At 41.7% G+C, this 6,326-nt stretch overlaps 1 pseudogene; it reads left to right on the top strand.

Moving 5' to 3' along the window:
• The first annotated feature begins 4,212 nt into the window (after nt 1-4,212).
• LOC134479122 (transcription initiation factor TFIID subunit 3-like) lies at nt 4,213-4,698 on the top strand (annotated as a pseudogene).
• Nucleotides 4,699-6,326: the final 1,628 nt, after the last annotated feature.

Below are 6,326 nucleotides of genomic sequence, written 5' to 3'. Positions count from 1 at the left end.
TGGAAGAAGGGGTGCATGTCTTGTGCCCTCATGGAAAGGCACCCTGCATATGATATACTGATATGGAAGAAGTCTTAGATACAGTGTATCTGCATAAAAAGCACTGCTGGATATCACATATCCAACTCTGGAACAATGTGAACCTTATGTACATTGATGAGTAGAAATTCTGAGTATCATGTACCCACATTGGATAAAGCCCTGAATTCCCTGTACCTACTTGGGAAGACGTTCTGGATATCATGTAACTGCCTCAGAAACAGTACTGGATATGACCTACTCATATGGAAAACAGTCCTGTATACTAGGAGCTTAGATATCAGTCCGTTGAATGAGTAGAGTTCCTACACATCATGTACATGTGTGGGAAGCCCACAAGTAAAGAAACTACTGCATGTATTTTTTTTTCCTTCTCTGATTTTCCCACCCAATCACAAAGATTTTCTCCAACTTCCTTCCTGCAACTCAACCCATTATCCCAGCCTCCAACACCAGGGGGCAGTCCTTGCAAACACACAAACTGAACCAGAAACAGGTAAGCTAACTGAATATCTTCACCACTCCCTGGTCTCCTCCAAACTCAATCTCCCTGTCTCATCTGTAGTTCTGCAAAAGAAGACCGGATGCAGCCTTGCTTCTCCTCCCTGTCCCTGTCTCCTGTGGCTTTCACAGACCGTCTCTACCTAACCTCTTCCTTGTCCTACTCAATATTTTATTCCAGCCCCCAACTCCAGCAGGAAGCCCCTTCTAACTCACAGCCTCTCCTTCCAGGGATACGGGTAGACTGACTACAGATCTTCATCTCGCCCATCTCTCCCTCTATTCTTCCAGACTCAATCCCTCGGTCCCACACCCTCAGCTCTGCAACAGACCACCTGATACAGCCTTCTCTGCCCCGTGCCCCCATCTACTCTGGATCCACAAATCTTCCCATCCAAACCACTCTCCCTTCACTTGCTGCGTTATCCCAGCACCCAATTCCAGGAAGCACCCCTGTAACCCATAGACCACTCCTGTGAGGAAAGCAAGAAGCTGCCCATAGCTCTTCCCTTCTCCTTCTGTTCCTCTAGAGCCAATCCCCCAGCATCACCCTAGTACTATACCATACTTCCTGGGGTGATCTTTCCCCAGTGTCTTCCCTCCCCTGTTCCAGTGAGGCCAATTTTAATTCCAAATAAGCAGATCCTGGAAGAACACTCAGTTCTCCTGCCTCCTGTGAACCCATTCAGACCTCTAGCCTACCCCCTTCCTAAATGTCATTTCCCATATCCCAGAAACATATTTTACTTGGACCCCTCAGTGGCCGTACCTACCAGGTCTGCAGAACCATTTCTGCCAGGCAAGGCAAAGCCATCAGACTGTCCTAAATCAGAAACCAAGAAAAGAAAACAAAAAACACTCACCCAACAGACAAAACCAGAAATCAGCACCCAGACCTATAACCAAACCAATTCCAGATGCCACGATGCCAGCCCCAAACACAATCAATAACAACCAGGGCACTATGACCACATTAGAGCCCAGCAACCCTACCACAACAGTCCCTCAATTCCACCATAACTGAAGCACAAGAAAAAGACCTTAAAACACCTGCATGAAGGTAATAGAGGCCCTTAAAGAGGAACTTAATAAATCTCTTAAAGAAATTCAGGAAAACACAGAGGGAGAAAATCAATAAAAACAGCAAAACACAAAGAGTGGAAGGAAATGAGTAAAATTGTTCAAGACCTGAAAATGAAAATAGAACCAATAAAGAACACCAAAACTTAGTGAAAATTTTAGGAATTCAAAGAGAAACTACAAAGGCAAGCTTTGCCAACAGAATCCAAGAGATGGAAAATATAATTTCAGATACAATAGAAGAAATTAATACATGGGGCAAAGAAAATGTTAAATCTAAAGAACTTCAAACACAAAACATGGAGGAAATCTGCAATCCTATGAAAAGACCAAATCTAAGAACAAAAGGGATAGAAGGAGAAGAAACCCAAAAGCCCAGAAAATATTTTCAACAGAATTATAGAAGAAAATTTCCCTACTTAAAAAAGGAGATACTTGTCAAGGTCTAAGAAGCATACAGAACACAAAATAGATGAGACCAGAAAAGAAAGACTCCTCAACACATAATAATCAAAACACTAAATATACAGAACAGAGAAAGAATATTAAAAGTTGCAAGGGGAAAGGGCCAAGCAACATATAAAGGCAGACCTACTAAAATTACAAATGACTTCTCAGTGGGGACTCTAATAGCCAGAGAGACCTGAGCAGATGTTCATCAGATACCAAGAAACCACAGTTGCCAACCGAGACTACTCTACTCAGGAAACATTCAATCACCATAGATGGAGAAGATTTATTCTATGATAAAGCCAAATTTAAATAATATCTGTCTACAAATCCAGCCCTACAGAAGGTTCTAGAAGAAACACTTCAACCTAAGGAGGTTGACTATACCCATGAAAACACAGGAAACAAATAGTTTGAGAACAGCAAAATCAAAAGGGAAACACATACATACATACATACATACATACACACACCAACAACAATACAACAAGAACGAAGTAACAGGAATCAACAATCATTAGTCCTTGGTATCTCTCAAGTCCATGGTCTCTATTACCCAATTAAACAATAGACTAACAGGATGGCCGTGGAAATAGGATCCATCCTTCTGCTGCATCCAATAAATATACCTGAACATCAAGGATAGACATTGCCTCAGGGTAAAGAGTATTGGAAAAGATATTTCAGATAAATGACCCTAAGAAGCCAGGTGGTGTAGCCATTTTACTACCTAACAAAACAGACTTCAAACCAAAACAAGAGATAGGAAAGACCACTACATACTCATCAAAGGAAAAATTCACCAAGATGACATTTCAATTCTTGGCATCTATGCCCCAAACATAAGGGCACCCAAGTTTGTAAAAGAAACACCACTTCAGGTTAAATAACATATTGATCCTCACATACGGATGGCAGTAAGCTTCAATACTCTTTTCTCACAAGTAGATAGGTCATCCAGACAAAAGCTGAACAGAGAAATGCTGGAGAGAGCAGACATCACAAACCAAATGGAACTAACAGATATTTACAGAACGTTTCACCCAAACACAAAGAATATACCTTCTTTTCTGCATGTCATAGGTCTTTTTGGAAAATTTACCACAATTTAGACACAAGACTCAACAGATACAAGAAACTTGGAATAATGTACTGAATCCTATCAGACCACCGTGGATTAAAGTTAGAGATCAATAACAACAGGAACAACAGAAAGCTTACAAACTCACAGAAGCTGAGCTCTCTGCTGAATGAAAAGTGGGTCAAGACAGAAATTAAAAACCTTATGGAATTGAATGAGAAGAAATCCATAATATACCCAAACTTCTGAGGCATAATGACATTGGTTCTAATAAGCAAGTTTGCCTACATTTAAAAACATCTGGGGAGATCTCATACTAGCTACTCAACAGAACACCTGAAAGCTCTAGAATGCCAGGAAGTAATCAGACGTAAGAGGAGTCAAGTCCAGCAGCAACAAATCAATAAAATAATCTGAAATCAATAAAATAGAAAGACAGACAGGAAGGAAGGAAGGAAGGAAGGAAGGAAGGAAGGAAGGAAGGAAACAACATAAAGGATCAGTGAAACTGAAAGTTGGTTCTTTGAGAAAATCAATAAGATAGACAAGCCCTTCCCCAAATTAACTAAAAGGAAGGAAGGGAGGGAGAGAGAGGGAGGGAGAGAGGGAGAATTCAAACTGACAAAATAAGAAAGACACTGAAGAAATACAGGGACTCACAAGGACATACTATAAAAAACCTGCACTCTACCACTTTGGACATTCTAAAAGAAATGGATAATTTTCCTGATAGGTACCATGTACCAAAGTTAAATTAAGACCATGTAAGCATCCTAGTCAGATCTATAATCCCCAGTGGAATAAAAGCAGTCATTAGAAGTCTCAGAACCGCTCTTCCCATGGCTGCTGCTCAACATGGCGCCACAGAAAGATAAGAAGCCTAAGAAGGGGTTGGGGACTTAGCTCAGTGGTAGACTGCTTGCCTAGCAAGCGCAAGGCCCTGGGTTCGGTCCCCAGCTCCGAAACAAAGAAAAAAGAAAGAAAGAAAGAAAAGAGAGAGAGAGAGAGAGAGAGAGAGAGAGAGAGAGAGGAAGGAAGGAAGGAAGGAAGGAAGGAAGGAAGGAAGGAAGGAAGAAAGAAAGAAAGAAAGAAAGAAAGAAAGAAAGAAAGAAAGAAAGAAAGAAAGAAAAGAGAAGCCTAAGAAGTCAACCTGGAGGTTTCATTTGGACCTTACTCATCCAGTAGAAGACGGAATTTTTGATTCTGGAAATTTTGGTACCTTCCCTAGTGACTATCTAGGGTTTTCTTACCTAGATTTGCATTTTTTTTCTGTTTGAAAATAGGAACGGTTTCTATGGGAGAAGGTTAAAGTCAATGGAAAAACTGGAAATCCTGGAAATGTTCACATTGAACTCCTGAAGAGTAAAATCGCAGTTGTTTCTAAGAAACAGTTCTCAAAAAGGTATTTGAAATATCTTACCAAGAAATACCATAAGAAGAATAATCTCCATGATTGGCTTCCTGTGGTCACATCTGACAAGGAGACTTAAGAACTTCGTTATTTCCAAATTGGTCAAGATGAAGATGGTTCGGAGTCTGAGGATTAATTGGCCTTTGCCTTTAGTAAAATGGAAGTGTGCGAAAGAAAGCTAAAATCAGACTGTATGAGCACATAAGAATCATTTTACTCCATAGAAGAAGTCTCAAAACCAAAAGGGAGCCTAGGGACAGATGGTTTTGGAGGAGAATTCTACAGAACTCTCTATGAGATGTTACTTCTAATACTTCTCAAATTATTACACAAAATAGAAACAGAAGGAATATTGCCCAATTCATTTTATGAGGCCAAAGTTACCCTGATAAGCAAACCACAATAAGATCCAACAAAGAAAGTAAATTCCAGACTCATTTCCCTTACGAACATAGATGTCAAAATACTCAATAAAATAATTTGGAAACCAAACCCAAGAACACATCAAAAATATCATTGACCATGATCAATAGACTGCAGCCCAGAAATGCAGAGATGCTTCAAACTATGAAAATCAATTATAAATAAACTTAAAGACTTCATAACATGAGGATACACTATATACAGGACTTTTGCATATACATGACATTAATGACTATTTTCCACACTAGTACATGGTATGCCAGACTTCTTGCCATGTGGTACAATATTTGGAGTGCTGGTTTTATATATATATATATATATACATGTGTGTGTGTATTTACAATCCAGCCATTGCCCCACCTCCTGGCCCCCCATCCCCCCAGTCCTCATCCCATTCCTCTTCCCCTGTCTCTGAGAGGATGCCTCCCCCTTCACCAGGCCTCCCCCCTCTCTAGGGCTTCAAATCTCTAGACAATTAGGTGCCTGTTCTTCCACTGAGGCCAGACCAGGCAGTCCTCTGCTGTATGTGTGTTGGGAGCCTTGGACCAGCCATGTATGCTGTCTGGTTGGTGGCTCAGTTTCTTGGAGCTTTCAGGGGTCTGGGTTAGTTGAGGTTGCTGGTCTTCCTATGGGGTCGCCCTCCTCTTCAGCTTCTTCAATCCATCCCCTAATTCAACCACAGAGGCCCCTGACTTTAGTCCAGTGGTTGGGTTTAAGAATCTGCATCTGTCTCAGCTTCTGATTGGGCTTCTCAGAGGACAGCCATGCTAGGCACCTGTCAGTAAGCACACCATAGCATCAGTAATAGTGTCAGGCCTTGGTGCCCCCACCCCATTCCCATTAGAGGAATCCCAAGTTGGGTCAGTCACTGGACCATCTTTCCTTCAGATTCTTCTCCATTTTTATTTCTGCAGTTCTTTTAGACAGACACAATTCTGCTCAGAAATGTTGACTGTTGATTGATGATCCAATACCCCCACTTGAGGCCTTGTCTTTCTACTGGAGGTGGGCTCTGTAAGTTCCCTCTCCCCACTATTGGGCTTTTTGGCTATGGCCACCCACCTTGAGTCTTGAGAATCACTACCCAGATCTCTTGTACTTTCTAGAGGGTCCTCCCACCTCCCTCCCTACCCCACCCCAAGGCTACATATTTCCATTCATTTTCTTGGCCCTCTCTGGGTTTCTCTCCTGCCCCCCCCAGGTATCAGTTCCCCTTTCCCCTTTTCCCCTTCTTCAACCCTGGTCCCTCCATCCCTCTGCCCTCTGTGATTGCTTTCTTCTCCCTCCCAAGTTGGATTGAAATATCTTCACTTGTGCCTTTCGGCTTGTTAACCTTGAGTT

Source organism: Rattus norvegicus, chromosome 6 (assembly GCF_021556685.1).
Source record: "Rattus norvegicus strain SHRSP/BbbUtx chromosome 6, alternate assembly SHRSP_T2T, whole genome shotgun sequence".
NCBI classification, from domain to species: domain Eukaryota; kingdom Metazoa; phylum Chordata; class Mammalia; order Rodentia; family Muridae; genus Rattus; species Rattus norvegicus.
The sequence above is the reverse complement of the archived record's forward strand: the minus strand, read 5'-3'. Positions and strand labels throughout refer to the sequence as shown.